This window comes from Hibiscus syriacus, unplaced genomic scaffold, assembly GCF_006381635.1.
Source record: "Hibiscus syriacus cultivar Baekdansim isolate YM2019G1 unplaced genomic scaffold, ASM638163v2 tig00000538_pilon, whole genome shotgun sequence".
Classification (NCBI taxonomy): Eukaryota; Viridiplantae; Streptophyta; class Magnoliopsida; order Malvales; family Malvaceae; genus Hibiscus; species Hibiscus syriacus.
The window spans coordinates 445,976-463,776 of record NW_024061797.1 but is presented as its reverse complement, the minus strand read 5'-3'; positions in this window follow the sequence as shown (position 1 = coordinate 463,776).

The following is a 17,801-nucleotide window of genomic DNA, read 5'->3' as shown; positions in this document are numbered from 1 at the left end:
CAAAGAATTTTTAGGTAATTTCATGGCAAACTTTTAACTGGAAACAGTAAAAGAACAAAAGCGTAGGCGTCTTCAAATATCAATAATGCAAATGCTTTTGAACTGGCACGCTGTTAGAATGTCTCGAGTGTAGCCTCTGTCAAAAGGATCTCCAAAATTGTGATGCTTAAGAGTATGAAGCTACGTCTAAACTCCCAAATCTCCATCATTGGATGCCCTAAACCAGTATTGAATCTCATGTGCATTCAATTTCTCTCTTGGTTGTTTCAATCAAGACTCATTAATCTTTAGTCTCAATCCAAAGGATCTCCAAAATGTGATGCTTAAGAGTATGAAGCTACGTCTAAACTCCCAAATCTCCATCATTGGATGCCCTAAACCAGTATTGAATCTCATGTGCATTCAATTTCTCTCTTGGTTGTTTCAATCAAGACTCATTAATCTTTAGTCTCAATCCTGATTACCAACTGTCATTGTTACTACCCATATCAGGAGCTCTTTCCATTTCCAAAATCAATTCAGAACCTTCCACCATGCACGAATTTTGAATTTCAAACTCAACTCAAGTCGCCCTTTGCGGGTTTTCAACTTGAGACCTCATTTGGTTCCAAGACGCCCTTTTCGAGTTTTCATCTTAAACCCCCTTTTATTTTTCTTTATTTTTCATTTTCTCTTTTGTTTTCTCTTTCATTTTTTCTTCCATTTTCCATTTTTCCATCATTTTTCATTTTTCTCATTTTTCTTTTCTTCTTTTTTTTTCTTCTCATTTTTATTATTTTTTTCATTATTTTTTTCATTTTTTCTTTTTCTTTTTTATTTCTTCTTCAAGCGAAATATCTCTTAACAGCGTCGGAATTCACTGGATATGGTAATTCTGATCCGTCCATTTCAGTTAGGACTAGAGCTCCCCCAGAAAAGGCTTTTTTGACAATATAAGGTCCTTCCCAATTGGGCATCCATTTTCCTCTGAAATCCTTCTGAATAGGCAAAATCCTTTTAAGCACCAAATCTCCCTCATGTAATTCTCGAAGGTGAACTTTCTTACCATGTGCCCGTATCATACGTTTTTGGTACATCTGACCATGACAAATAGCTTTCAATCTCTTTTCTTCAATCAAATTCAACTGGTCATACCTAGTCTGGACCCATTATGCCTCATCGAGCTTCACTTCTGACAAAATCCGAAGTGAGGGAATTTCCACCTCAATAGGTAAGACAACTTCCATCCCATATACCAGAGAAAATGGAGTTGCCCCAGTTGATGTTCGTACATAAGTTCGATAGGCAAACAGAGCAAATGGCAACTTCTCATGCCAATCTTTATAGGTCTCAATCATCTTCTCTATGAGCCTTTTGATGTTCTTATTAGCAGTCTCTACTGCCCCGTTCATCTTTGGGCGATAAGTGGTGGAATTATGATGCTTTATTTTGAATTATTTACAGACAAAGTCCATCATCTTATTGTTTAAATTCAACGCATTATCGGAGATAATCCTCTCGGGCAAACCATATCTACAAATGATATCTTTCTTTAAGAATTTGTATATTGTTGACTGGGTAACATTTGCGTAAGAAGCCGCTTCTACCCACTTGGTGAAATAATCTATGGCTACCAGAATGAAGCGATGACCATTTGAAGCTTTGGGAGAAATTTGTCCAATAACATCCATGCCCCACATTGAGAATGGCCACAGCGCTGTCATTACATGCAATGGATGAGGAGGAGTATGTATCTTATCTCCATAAATCTAACATTTCTGATATTTTCGGGCATAATTGATACAGTCTGTTTCCATAGTTGACCAATAATACCCAAATCTCATAATCTGCCTAGCCATAGCATGCCCATTAGCATGGGTACCACATATTCCCTCATGCACTTCTTCAAGAATCAATTTGGCTTCTTTCGCGTCCACACATCTTAACAAGACCTGATCCAGACTTTTCTTGTATAGAGTCTCACCATCAAGCACATACCTTGTTGCCATTCTTCTAATGGTTCTCTTATCATTCTCAGTGGCCTGTTCTGGATAACTCTGATACCTTATATATTGCAAGATATCATAATACCATGGGTTTCCATCTTCTTCCTCTTCAATATTAAAACAATGGGCTGGATACTCATAAGCTTTTATTTCAATGGGCATCATATTTGAATGCTCGTTTATCTTAAATGTCGCTGCCAGTGTGGCTAAGGCATCTGTCATTTGATTCTCTTCTCTGGGGAGGTAATTGAAAGTTACTTCTTCAAATTCTTCAACAGGTTCCATAACCAACTTACGGTATTCTACAAGCTTGGGATCTTTTATCTCCTATTCTCCCCTGAGTTGGTATATTACCAAAGCTGAATCTCCATATACTTTAAGCATTTTTACTTTGCGTTCAACAGCAGCTCTAAGACCCAGAACACAAGCTTCATACTCGGCCATATTGTTAGTACAATCAAAATTAAGCCGACTGGTAAAAGGATAATGCTCTCTCTCTGGTGAGACCAAAATTGCCCCGATTCTATGTCCCATGGCATTTGAAGCACCATCGAAGTTCAACTTCCAATATTTACTAGTGGATGCCACTGCTTCTTCTACCGAAATAGCCATTAAATCTTCATATGGGAAATCAAAGCTCAACGGCTCAAATTCTTCCGAAGCCCTACTTGCAATGAATTCCGCTATAGCACTTCCTTTGATTCCTGTCTGGTTTACATACTGGATGTCAAATTCGGACAATAGGATCTACCAACGAGCTAATCTTCCAGATAATGCAGGCACACCCATAAGATACTTCAAGAGATCAAGCTTGGATATAAGCCAAGTAGTATGATACAACATATATTGCCTAAGCCTTCGGGTAGCCCATACTAAAGAGCAACACAACTTTTCAACGGGTGAGTATATTGTCTCACATTTAGTGAACTTCTTGCTGAGATAATAGATAGCCCTTTCTTTCTTCTCAGTTTGGTCACGTTGCCCCAGCACACACCCCATTGAATTTTCATAAACCGACAAATACAGAATCAATGGTTTGCCTGAGATAGGTGGCGCCAAGATTGGAGTGCTCGACAAATATCTTTTCACTGCTTCAAAAGCTTTTTGAAAATCCTCACTCCATTCCCCTGAGTTATTCTTACGAAGAAGGCGGAATATGGGATCACACTTTTCCGTCAGCTGTGAAATAAACCGAGCTATATAATTCAATCTTCCCAAAAATTCTCTGACTTTTTTTTGTTTTCGTGGGGCTGGCAAGTCTTGAATAGCCTTTACTTTATCTGGGTCTATTTCAATTCCTTTTTGGCTTACTACGAATCCCAATAACTTCCCAGATATCACCCCAAAAGTACATTTATTTGGGTTGAGTTTTAACTGGCATCTTTTTAGTCTGTTAAAGAGTTTTCTCAAATTCCCAATATGTTCTTCCTCTGTCTTGGCTTTGACAATCATATCATCGACATAAACTTCTATTTCTTTATGCATCATATCGTGAAATAACGTCACCATGGCCCTTTGATATGTTGCCCCTGCGTTCTTAAGTCCAAACGGCATTACTTTATAACAAAACGTTCCCCACATGGTAATGAACGTCTTTTTTTTTTCATATCTTCAGGGTTCATCTTAATTTGATTGTAGCCAGAGAAACCATCCATAAAATAGAACAAAGAATTTCCAGCAGTATTATCCACTAGTGTGTCTATATGTGTCAAAGGAAAATTATCTTTTGGACTAGCTCGGTTGAGATCCCTGTAGTCGACACACATTCGAACTTTCCCATCCTTCTTCGGTACTGGGACGATATTCGCCACCCATTCAGGATATTTAGCCACTTTAAAAAATCCGGCATCAAATTGTTTCTTCACTTCCTCTTTAATCTTGAGCAGCATCTCAGATCTCATTCTTCTCAGTTTTTGTTGTACCGGTTTACATTCAGGCTTTATTGGCAGTTTGTGAACAACCAGTTCTGTATCTAAACCCGGCATATCTTCGTATGACCAAGAAAACACATCCTTGTATTCTCGAAGCAATTCTATCAAATCTTGTCGACCTCCAACTGAGATAGTGGTACCCATCCTTACTTCTCTTTTATCATCATCTGTCCCTAAATTCAAAATCTCAGTAGACTCTTTATGAGGCAGAATCTGTTATCTTCATTTTCCACCATTTTCAGCAATTCAGAAGGTAGTTCACATCCCTCATTATCATCACAATCCTCGATTTCCCCTTGGCATATAGGCTTCTCGAAATCAATATACGGGTCAGAGTCATTAGCATTCATATTATTGATATATGAGTTCCTGAAAGAAAAATGAAAGAGAAGATATATATACATATATACATATATACATATGGGAGGATCTTTTCCCATATAAATAAATAGAAAGAAATAAATACATACATATATACAACAAAGAATGAATGAATGAAACGCATGGGAGAATGTTTGCCATTTGGAACTAACAGAATGCATCTTTTATTGAAAGCAAGAAAAAACAAACAGCTTAACCCTTTACATAAAATCACCTATTGCCCCAGGGTATGAACAACATGGAGAAAGTTCCAGTGCATTACTCTGTAAAAGATTTGTAAACTACAGGCAGTTCTTCCGCGGTTCAATTGTTTAGCACGAAGCCCGGCGGTGCAGGATAAATGCCCATAGCTCTCATTTCCTCAAACTCACCATCAGTTATAACATTAATGCCTAAATCTCCCAAGGCATTCTCAACCATCACCTCAGTGTTCCTTGAATTCCCTTGAAATATATGTCCCCCAGATATGAAAATGCTGCTCAACGGCGGGAAGATCATGGGTTCCCAGCTAAGGTCTTCACCAGGCAATCTGACCTTTCTCATTTCCTGACCCTTCTTATTTCCCCTCAGCTTATCCCTCGGAGTTGGTTGATACCCTAAACCAAATCGATCTCTTTTAGTAACAGGGCATATTGGATTCACCGGTTCTTGCAACTGTCGACCTAACCCCTTTCCAACTTTCGCTCATCTTCCAAGAGTCAATTTGAGCCCCATCTTGGTACAGTTTGACAATCGAGGCTTTGGTATCTTCCTCCCTACGTAGCATTGATAAACTCCAACGATCTGAAAAAACACTTGACAGCTTGCTCATCAACTTCAATATACGGAGCAGTAGTAGAAATAGAAGCAATAATGTCCTCTTCAGCATGAATAGATACCAACCTTCCATTGATCACAAATTTCAGTCTCAGGTGCAATGTGGATGGAACTGCACCGGCCTGATGAATCCAAGGCCTTCCCAACAAACAATTGTACGTAGGCATAATATCCATTACGAGAAATTCCACTTCATAAGTTGCTGGACCAATAGTCAGAGGAACATCAATCTTGCCCAACACTTCTCTTTTAGTCTCATCGAAAGCTCGAACCACAGTTTAACAGGTTCTCATAAGTGTACTATCTAATGGAAGCTTCTTTAGAGTCACTAAGGGCATCACATTCAAAGCTGAACCATTATCAACCAAGACCCGGGACAACACATGCCCTTTACATTTAACTGTGATATGCAAAGCCTTCTGACTACAAACCATCCCAGAAGGGATTTCATCCTCAGAAAAAGATAAAAAATTATCAGCTTGTACATTGGAAACTAACCGATCCAACTTTTCAATGGGCAACTATTTCGGAACAAAAGTCTGGTTCAAAACCTTTAACAAAGCATTTCTATGGGCCTCTGAACTCAAAAGTAATGATAAAACTGAAATACGGGCATGCAACTTGTGTAATTATTCCACAACACTGTATTCACTATGCTTCGGAAACTTTAAAAATTCTATCGCTTCACTCTCGGTTACAGGTTCATTGATAACAGGTTTATCTTCTTCTATCTGCACATCAACCTTTTTCCCCTTATCAACCGCAACCTTCTTCTCAGACTCCTTAGGTGGATTAAGAGAATAACATCTACCACTTTTGGTAAAGTGTCCCACCTCATCTACTTCCTCATTCTTTTTTGTTACATCTTCCATCTGACAATCATATCTCCAAGGCACTTGTTTATTATCCCGATATGGGAATGGAGATGGAGGTGTAATAACCACTTTTGGAGCTACCTTTTCAGTCAATCGATCCTTGGGAGTAATGATTAGGGGACAACTAGCATTGTAAACCCCTTTAGATGATCATTCTGAAGCACAAACTTTCGTTTCCTCTTTTTCAGCAATCTCTTTAAAGAACTCAATTTCTTTACCGTCCATCATATCTTGTACCAAAGATAGGAAGTCAGGACATTGCTGAATACTGTGTCCTTCACTGTTATGATACTGACATAACTCTCCACTGTTAAACTGTTCAACCACCAAACTGGGCTTCAACAATCCTACCTTAACCATCTGGCACCACACCCAACTCATGGGTGATACCACCTCACTAACATTCCTTACAATTCTCTTTCCTTTCTCTTCAGTAATCGCGTTAACTCCTGCCCTTGTATGGCTTGGCAACGGATTCTGAGCTATATTTGGCTGCTCACTGTCACCAAAGTTGATGACATTCCTCGTTCTCAAAGCTTGGACAACCTTCTTAAAAGCAGTACAATTCTCAATGGAATGCCCAGGGTTCCCTGCATGGTATTCACACTGAGCACTAGCATCATACCATTTGGGAAAAAGATGTTGCATTGGTGTCACGTGATACGGAGAAACCACATGCCGATCATATAAAATCTGAAACAATTCCTTATAAGTCATCGGGATGGGGTCAAATTGAGGCCTCTCTCTCCTCTGGTCCCTTGCCCCTTGTCTATTATCATTTTGTGTTGACGACCCTGCTCCTTGAGGACGGGAAACAGTGATGCTATTAGAATCGTATTGCCTCACATTACTGACTTCGTTTTCTTTTTTCCTCGTTGGTGGCCTCTTACTAGACTCTCCTCCCTTGAGCTTTCCACTCTTAATCACCATTTCAATCATTTCTCCTACTGTAACCACATCAGCAAAACTTCGATAAGGATTACCGATAAGATGCGAGAAAAAAAGAGCCCTTAAGGTATTGACAAAAAGCATATTTATTTCCTCCTCTTCCAATGGTGGATGGCTTGCACCGCTACATTTCTCTATCTTTGAGCATATTGTCTAAAACTCTCGTTAGACTTCTTTTCCATTCCTTGCAACATCATCCTGTTGTGCCTAACATCTTTCACATGTTTGTATTGCTCAAGAAAGAACTTAGCCAAGTCTTTTCATGATTTAATATTAGCTCTACTCAGCTGGTTATACCATCGGATTGCCGAGCCAGTTAAGCTTTCCTGAAAGCAGTGTATCAATAATTGATCGTCCCCTATGTATCCGATCATCTTCCTACAAAACATCGTGATATGCGCAGAGGGACACCTGGTACCATCAAACTTCTCAAAGTCAGGAACCTTGAACTTTGGAGGCAAAACCAAATCAAGAACTAGACTTAATTCCTTTGCGTCGAATCCATAAACACTGGTATATTCCTTCATGGCTCTAACCTCTCTTTCTAACTGCTTCCATTTCTCTTCCAGCGGATCGTTTTGATTTTTCTTGGCTTCTTCATCAAAGTCTGGAACTTGATGATATTGGCGTTCTTCCTGATACGAACTAGATCCAGGCTGTACGTTAACAGAAGCACCGACTGGATTAATGTGCACCTTCCCGACATGAACATGAGTCCCTTGAACGTTCTGAGATTGCTCTGGGGTGAACCCTGGAGGATAAAGTGGGCCATCAGTTACACCTTCTGGCATAGGGTCTTTCCCATGTTCAGGATTTCTTCCTGCCAACATACTCGTAAACTTGGAAAACATCTCCTTTTGGGCATTGATCATATCTTCTTGCATTTTCTTGATATTATCTTATAACTCCAACTGAGCCTTCTCAATTTGGGCAAGTTTGTCCTCCATAACTTTCTTCCTGGTTCTGTAGGTATGCTTGGGATTTTCCAGTATTCCTCTGTTACACAGTCCTTTTGTTAACATTATTGTTTATTAAAGAATATGAAATATATGATTATGAATGAATAAAATGTGATGCAAAAATTTAAATGTACTAAAATGCATATGCAAAATACAGGGTGTTGATCTTGGAACGACTCCTTAGAATAACTCTTTATATTAGAACGACGTTCAATTACAAAGTTGAAACACATCATAAATAAATCTGCACCATCTCTCCTATTTCCTGTACATGTGCAAGTAACTCCACGATCTTCTGGTTTTCTTCAGCCTCGGGATCCAGTTCTTCAGTCACATCAGCAGCTTCCTCGGATAAAATGACCAAATATTGAGCTATTCTCCGCGCGTGTCCTAAGTAACAAGCAATAAGGTCTTCTCTTTGCTTAACTCTCGCCTGAGCTCGCTCCCATCGAAAACGCCATTGTATATCCCCCTCATAAGGAACTATCGATAGCTCACTTGCTTGCCTCTGAAAATCTTGAATCACTTGTTTTTTCAAACTCTCAACTTCCCCACGGCTTGAGCTACATTCCCTATTTCGGTATTATCGTAATGTAGTCTCTAAACTTGAAATCCTCTCTTTCAACTTCTCGTTATGGGCTTGACTCTCTTGTAACTGCTGCTCTAAAGAATCATTTTATTTTGATAAAATCTTCACTTGGTGTCTGCTTTGTTTGAGCTCTTCTTGACTCTCTCCGGCTACTCTCTTGAGGCTCGCCACCTCTTTCCTCAATTAGACAGACTTACTCGAGCTAGAACCTACATGAGCTTTTACCATTCGCTGACAAGTTGACCGAAGATCGTCAAAATCTAGTCGAAGTTGCTTCTCTATTTTTTCAATTCGATCTGCTCTACTCTTCTGAATGTCAATCTCCAATCCCTTTTGATACACTTCATCTTCCAGCTTCTGCAAAGTTATTTTCCATTGTCTCTGTTCTGCTTCGAAATCGCGCTTAGATAACTCTAATGGAGATGGCACCACTTTCAACTGTTCCTCCACCGGCTGAATATTTTCAGGATTCACTATCGGGATGTTGTCATTTACTCGACCACTTCTCCACTGCTCGTACTCTTGAGATAACTCGAGATCATAAGTGAACAGATTCACATGATGAGTTTACTTCCAGGCCTCAGCAATCGCTTTAACTTTACCCTTATGTTGATCTCCTTTGAATGCAAAATCTGACCCTACCAAGTCCCATGTGGCTGGAATGAACTGCCTTGATCCATACTGTCTGGAAACTAGTAGCGGTGCATACCCAACAGAACCCCATATACCTGGCAAAGGAACCCATTCTCGCTCTCCACATCGGTAAAGTATAGCCTAAGAGGTATTCCACGAAGCTCGCCACAAAATATCACCGTCTCTGATATCCTTGAAAATGACCATCCATTTTTCTTCGGTGAAGTCCCTAGGCCATTATTTAGAAAGAAAATATTTCAAAGGCGAAAACCCCTCTAGAAACATTCGTCCTGGTGCTCTTTCGACATGTTTGAAATGACTTAGAATCCACACTAGCAACAGGGGCACACATTCTATAAAGCGTCATTCTCTTTCGCGCCTACAAGAACTCAAAGACCGGAACGTCTCAGCTATAATAGCTGGAACAAGATCCACGCGCTTGTCTAATCTTTCAAACAGGTCAACGACTGATACTTCTACATATCCTAGCACCTTTGGAAAAATAACGAGCCCATAAATCCCTAAAGCAAACAAGTCAAGCTTCTTTCTCTTATCAGGGTGATGAGCAATTACTTGTTTCAGAGCAGCCCAAGAAATGCACTCACTGTCTCCCTTCTTCTTAATATTTCTGACTACCCAATCTTCACTCATTCCGATCATCAATAATAATTTCTTCTTAAACAAATGAGTGACTGGCAGCTTGGTATATATTATATCTATCTGGGACCTCGAACAACGGACCAAAGCTTGATACTCCTCTATCGTTGGTGTTAGATCCACTCTACCAAATGTGAAATAGCTATAAGTCGGATTCCAGAACTGCGCCAATGCTCTAAACAGATTTCGGTCAATAGGAACATCTAGAAGATAAGGAATATCGCCGTACAACTGATAAAACATCTCCTTATCGGCTGCTTCTCATCTTCCTCATACCTCCTTTAGCTCACTTAGATCATTCTGACGCACGTTGATGTGAGTATAACCAAATAATTCCGACACATATCCAGGCTTCACGTTGTCCCCATTGGTTAGTTGAGACTGTTCCGACCACCTCAGAACATCGACATTGTCCTCAACCTCTTTCTGAACCGTTCGTTCCATATTACTGGCTTTCTATATGGATATCGATCCCAAATCAACACCATGTAATGGATAATGCAATGCAAAATAGAAAAGAAACAAGGCAAAGACACCAAGAGATCGGTTAGCAAACATAAAATAATTAAGTCGGGATAATAATTTGTTCAAGAATCCTACCCACATGCTGGCTACCCAATCATGCTTTATCAGATCCTACCCAACATGATATCTACCCCCATGCTTTGTTATTCACAAAAATAAATCCTAACCGTAAGATATCTAATTTGTATGCTTATTCAAAAAATAAACCTAACCGCATGATATCTAGTTCGCATGCATTTATTCGAAAAACGAAAATAAATAACTCAAAAGAAAGCTTTTCCTTGTGTACCCTCCTCACGAGATTCTTAAGGTTCGGGTTTGGTTCAACCTAAGTTCAGGCTCTACGTTCACTATATGTCGGGTTAAGTTCTAAAATAATAGGTTCTCGAATTGTCCTTGCTGGTGCCCCCTTGGGCTGTCGAACCCTCAATCCTGGCCCATCATAGGCTTTAAGGGATCGAGTTCAATTTCGAGGGAACACACCTCCTTATGTCCATGCGGAGGTGATTACCATCACGAGGACCATAAGGAGTTAGCTCCAAGAGCGATCCACTATCCCATGCGGAGGTGAAAACTACACGAGGGCATAGTCTCTCACTCCTACTTAATTAGGACGGAGCGGGGTTTTAGCTCATGTCATGAAAATGCAACTGTGCAGTGTGTGAGGAAAAGCGAAAAAAAAAACACAATACAAACGCTCAAAATTTCCTAAAACACACAATTATTCTGAAATCATTAGCAAACAAATCAGTACAACTATTTAATTGTTAATCGAATTAAATTACAAAAAAATCAAAATACAAACAAAACTTATTAAAAACCAAACAAGCGATCAAAAACCAAATTAAAGAGAATTTATAGTTTTCAATTGCAAAGACACTTAATTAATCGACTATCGGCCTGACTCTCTAAAAAAATCCCCAGCAGAGTCGCCATGCTGTCGAAACGATTTTTTTCTTGAAGGTGAAAAAAGGTGAGATTTTGAAAAACCACATTAATTTTTAATTTAACTTTTTCAATTGATTTTTAATTTTAAAAAACAAATGCGATTTAAAAACCTCTCGTTTCGAAAAATTTGAAATTATCTTTTCGTTAAAAACATATTGTTCAAAGAGTCGCCACCAATCTTTGATTAGGGTGTGATTGGGCACCCAAAAATATTTGTTATTTTAAATAAAAATTAATTTTAATTAAAACAACAAATTAAGGTCTGCGTTACCAAAATCCGAGTTCGAGAGTCGGTTACGTGTAGGGAAGGATTAGCACCCCCATGACGCCCTATTGGTACCTAGTCGATTAATTAACGTCCTTGCATTGAACTTTACAAATTCGAACTTAATTTGATTTTTGATCCCATAAAACAAAGACGTAAATTTAAAAACATTCAAAAGCACTCAAATAAATTAAATTAAAATTACCAAATCGTTTTAGAAAGATAAAGAATGTTCGATTATTTACAAATATCGAGACCAGATCTTAAAGATATAACAACCTTTTCTCGATAAATTTAAATAAACGAACATTTCCTTTTCTCTCGTTCCCAAATTTTAGGTGACGAATCAATTTTTTGATTTCACTTTCGGGATACACTTTTAATTTAAAATCGTCAAAACGACCCTCTAATCAGTTAAGACAGGCCACTTAGGACAATTTTAAATTAAAAGGGTATTACCCTTTAGTCCGATTATGTAATATGTTGAGTTATGCAAATGAGGATATCATACAAATTGTGCAAAAAGTATGTCATGCCAAAATTAATTAAAAAACATTAAAAATATCATACAACGTGACATACAAAAAATTATATACGTATGTTTTAATTACAAATTATAAACTATGCCTATTAACATACAATGTACAAATATGACTCAAATATAAAAACAAAAACATAACATGCTAAACTAAAAATTTAAAAAGTATATATACATAAATGTAGTGACTAAATTTGAAGAAATGTAAAATTCAGTATACTACACAAATTCAGACCATTTTAACATGAAGGACAAATAATTCGGACCCTAAATTGCTAATAAACCATAAGCATGCATAGGACTGAAATAAAAGAACATAAAACAACAGATCAAATACATAAACTATACGAAGTACAAACAAATAAACTAAATGGACTAAAAGGAAATGAAGCGTAAATTAAAAATATATATGTATATATCATTAATTAAAACAAGGGTTAAAACGAAAATGCTTAAGTTATGAGGGCCTAAACCTAATCCATCCCTAAGATCACGGTGGCTAACAATAGTTAACCCTAAAGTTTTAATATATAACTTAAGTAAAATTAAACCTAATCTAATGTAAACTAAACCTACAGCCTCATCAGACTCCTTTCTCCCCTCACGCTCAATGTCTCTTATCTCGTCTTCTCAAACAGAGAGTTATGCAACTCTCTATGCCGACCACCGTGAAACAAGAACCCTCTCTCTCACTTCGAGACCCATCGACCGAAGCTTGGCCATCAATCTCCGATGGCCGTTTCACTCCAAACCTACGCTAACTCCTACAAAAGAAACACATAAGCTAACCCTCACGAACCAGTATTCTCTGTTCCTCTTCCCTCTCACTTTTTCTTTCACCCAAGGCCCTTACTTTCAACAGCGATTGGACCCCGTACGGCTATAAGATGAAGCCGTTGAGATTCTATCGACGTTCGCACTACTCAGGTAAATCAACCCCAAATCCTTTTCCTTATTTCTGGTTTTGCGTTTATATTTGGAAATTACTAAAACGAACGAAGAAAAATGAAACTGCAAATGATAAATGGAGGAAAAAAAACCTTTGCAAGAATTCGATTTCCTTTGCGCTGCTTTCTCGGTTTCTTATACAATGGTAGAGTTGCACTTTATTTTCCTCTTTTACATTGATTTTTCTCTGTAAATTCGAAGGAAAGATCGACACCCCCTCCCTCTGTTACAACGAAGAGCTGCTCGAAAATGGTTCTTGATGACCCCCGTGAATTGTTGTTTTCTTTTTTTTTTTGTCAATTCTTGCCAATGGTTCATGGCCCCCTCTCGACGATAGATGTCTATCTCTTTGTAAACTGATTTCTTTTATGTCTTTTATGTTCTTATTGTCCCCCCCTTACAAACTGTTTCCTTCAGTTTTTACCCTATTTTTCCATAATCGTTTGCCTCATTGCTTATTACGTGGCTCCTAAAAAATCTGAATTAGTTATTTGCTGCAGTTATAGGCGAAACGGTTGAAGAGGGACAATTGGGTGTTGCAAACTGTTATACTTATTTTATTCCTGCAATCCACTTTGAATCTTATATTGGACTCCGGACAAAAACGAGCATCTACAAATGTATTAAATATAATTATGATTCAACTATAAGTTGTAATAAATAATTATAATTATAAAGATGTGTATTAATTTTAATTATTATCTTTTAGAACCTCATTTTTCTGACATCCATTTCTTATATATTTTCTAAATTTAATTTTTAAAAAATAATCAATGTAAAGGAGCTAACAAGAGAGGAGAAAATATGTGTATTTTAATTTTATTTTCTTTAAAAAATAATTATTAAAAAACAGTAATTAAAATAATGTCCATTGGCGCGTAGTCGATAAAATGTGCAATACAACGTGGGTAGTGGGTACCTCCATTTCCTTTTGCCTTTCTTTCCCTCCAATCGACGAAACTATCACATGCACCCGACACCACAATCACAACTCCATCACTTCCGTTCATTTACAATACTTTTCTCTGACTAATCATCATCATCAACGTTTGAAATCGGATTTTGCCATCTCTTCGCATTTCTTTCTCTTCCACTGTCTGAACTGTAAGGGTAGTTCTGCGGTGCGGCGCCTAAAAAACGGTTAATATACGGCGTCACCGGTTAAATAAGTGACCGGTTAAAATTTATACCGGTTATGTTATATTATTTAACCGGAAATATTATAAAGTACAATAACATACTAGGTAGCGCTTATATAATGTAATAGGTAGTGCTTATATTTACCTATTTTATAAGTAAACCGGTATATTTATACCGATAGTATTACAAATTTACCTATTACATTTTATAAGTAAACCGGTATATTTATACCGATAGTATTGCAAAGTTATGTAATTTATGTTTCAATTTTTTTAATAGTGTTTCATGTTTTCCACCTACAATATTAATTTAATAATTTCATTTGCACAAAAAATTATTTGATTATTTGATATTTTATAAAATAATATTTAGAATTTTTAATTTAATAATAATATATATCGTAACGTAAAAAATAAATCATTAGACGCCTATAATTACTAAATTAAAATCTTAAAACTCACTCAAAAGATAACCTTAAATTAATGTTTTCCACAGTGAAAAAAGTATGGACACTTTTATAAAAAGGATATACACTTTACAATATAACCACTACCTATTACATTATATAAACGATACCTATTACATTATATAAGCGCTACCTATTACATCATATTTTTACCTATTATATTTAAAGTGTCCATACTTTTTATAAAAATAATCGATACTTCTTTTAAAGTTATGTAATTTATGTTTCAATTTTTTTAATAGTGTTTCATGTTTTCCACCTACAATATTAATTTAATAATTTTATTTGCACAAAAATTATTTGATTATTTGATATTTTATAAAATATTATTTAGAATTTTTAATTTAATAATAATATATATCGTAACGTAAAAAATAAATCATTAGACGCCTATAATTACTAAATTAATATCTTAAAACTCACTCAAAAGATAACCTTAAATTAATGTTTTCCACGGTGAAAAAATTATGGACACTTTTATAAAAAGGATAGACACTTTACAATATAACCACTACCTACTACATTATATAAACGATACATATTACATTATATAAGCGCTACCTATTACATCATATTTTTACCTATTATATTGAAAGTGTCCATACTTTTTATAAAAAGGATCGATACTTCTTTTAAAGTTATGTAATTTATATTTCAATTTTTTTTAATAGTGTTTCATGTTTTCCACCTACAATATTAATTTAATAATTTCATTTGCACAAAAAATTATTTGATTATTTGATATTTTATAAAATATTATTTAGAATTTTTAATTTAATAATAATATATATCGTAACGTAAAAAATAAATCATTAGACGCCTATAATTACTAAATTAATATCTTAAAACTCACTCAAAAGATAACCTTAAATTAATGTTTTCCACAGTGAAAAAAGTATAGACACTTTTATAAAAAGGATAGACACTTTACAATATAACCACTACCTATTACATTATATAAACGATACCTATTACATTATATAAGCGCTACCTATTATATCATATTTTTACCTATTATATTTAAAGTGTCCATACTTTTTATAAAAATGATCGATACTTCTTTTAAAGTTATGTAATTTATGTTTCAATTTTTTTAATAGTGTTTCATGTTTTCCACCTACAATATTAATTTAATAATTTCATTTGCACAAAAAATTATTTGATTATTTGATATTTTATAAATATTATTTAGAATTTTTAATTTAACAACATTAACCAAAGATAATATAATATGTAATATATATGTTTATTGTTTTTAATTTAATAATATATATACAACATCAAACACATTCCAAGCTATAAATTACAAGCTAAGGACACTTGAAGAAGCAAGAGAACAACTATCCAAGCAATCAAAAACGAGAAAATCCCAACATGATAACAACTGAACATATCATATCAATGTTCAAACTCAAGTTGTAGATTTTGATTTCCTTTTGTTTGGCATCATATGAGATTTGAATTTTGATTTCCTTTTGCTTGGCACCATATGAGCTTTGGATTTTGATGAGCATCGGAAGTATTTCAGACTTATGATTTGGGTGGTACTCAGAAGCATTTCGGACTTATGATTTTAGTTGCTATTTGTTTACCACCCAGATCATACGCCCGAAACGTTTCTGACGCTTTAAAGTTGACCAAAAAATACAATGGTCTGGATTTCCCTCGCGTTTAAACGTTAGAAAAAAACAATGGAAATTAGGAATAATCAATGATAACATGCATATTGGCTTGGGCTAATATTTATAGTGGAGCCGAAATATATATTGAAATTCAAACTCAAATTGAAATTTAAATTCAAAGGCTGATAGAGCTGTAAGTAAGGCTGATATCGATGAGGCAACAACATTGAAAGAGGTCGGTGTTGGCACGTCACAAGTAATGAACTATTTAACGCAGCAGGCAGGGGGCTATCATAATGTTGGATTTACACATAAATACCTCTACAATGCACTTCAAAGAGGTAAAGCAAAGGAAATCGTCGATGGGGATGTGAATGCGCTTATTGCCTACTTTGATTATAAGAAACATGATGATCCCGGGTTTTTTATGACATACTCGGTAGACGAATCGGGGGCATTGTATAATCTTATTTGGTCGGATTCTACATCGAGATCGGATTACACATGCTTCGGTGATGTAATTGCGTTCGACACAACGTACAAAGATAATTTGTATGGTCGACCAATTATGCCTATTGTTGGTGTCAATCATCACCATAACACAATTGTGTTTGCCACTGCCATAATCGCTGACGAGACGTCTCAATCTTTCGAGTGGGTGCTACAGAATTTTTTAGAAGCCATGATGAATAAATCACCTATTTCCGTTGTAACCGATGGGGATAGGGCAATGCAGAGGGCTATCAAATATGTTATCCCTTATGCTAAGCACAGATTATGTTCTTGGCATCTTTCTCGCAATGCACAAGCTAACATTGGTGACCCAAAGTTTACAACAGCATTCTCAAAATGCATGGCTTCCCTCTATCCAACTTCAACTTCACCATCACTCTAACCACCTCTTCCTTCCCCCATACACGGATGCGTGCCACTCCGGTTCTTTCATAAGCCGGCACTGCCTCACAGCCCGACCAAAAATCGAACAGTGCAACCTGCATTTATAATAAAATTTATATTTTTATATAAAAACACAAAAAAATGATTCAACTCATTTACCTCTAAGATTGCTATGCACCCTTTGAGGTATCTCTGGCTGCCCTTTTTAAAGGTGATTATTGATTCAATCAATCTCGAATGGATATATTCAGCCCAATTGAATTCACCCTTCAAGCCTTCATTGCAAATGAGCTTCATATATTCCTTGTTCGTTGACGTATCACCCGTTGGACAAAGAAATATCCCGACAAGGTACAATAGAACTCGGGCCTTCAGCTCATCCCCCCAGTAAGATCCACTTTTGATATCCTCTTCAACTTCAGCATATGTCACCTTATGATTCAAACCATATTTGGAGGCAAGTGCTTTCCAGTTCTTACTCCTACAGACTTCTATAACACTTTTGCCTTTGTTTTGTACCCCCAATACGGCTGCAGCAGTCGATACCCCCAGAGGGAATGAATAATCACCATACTTAGCCATACATTGACTGACGTCAAATTGTGCCATCAAGGATCGACACAATTCCCTCCGAATAGGTCGATCCCTTACTCCGATCAACGATCCAAAACCTATTTC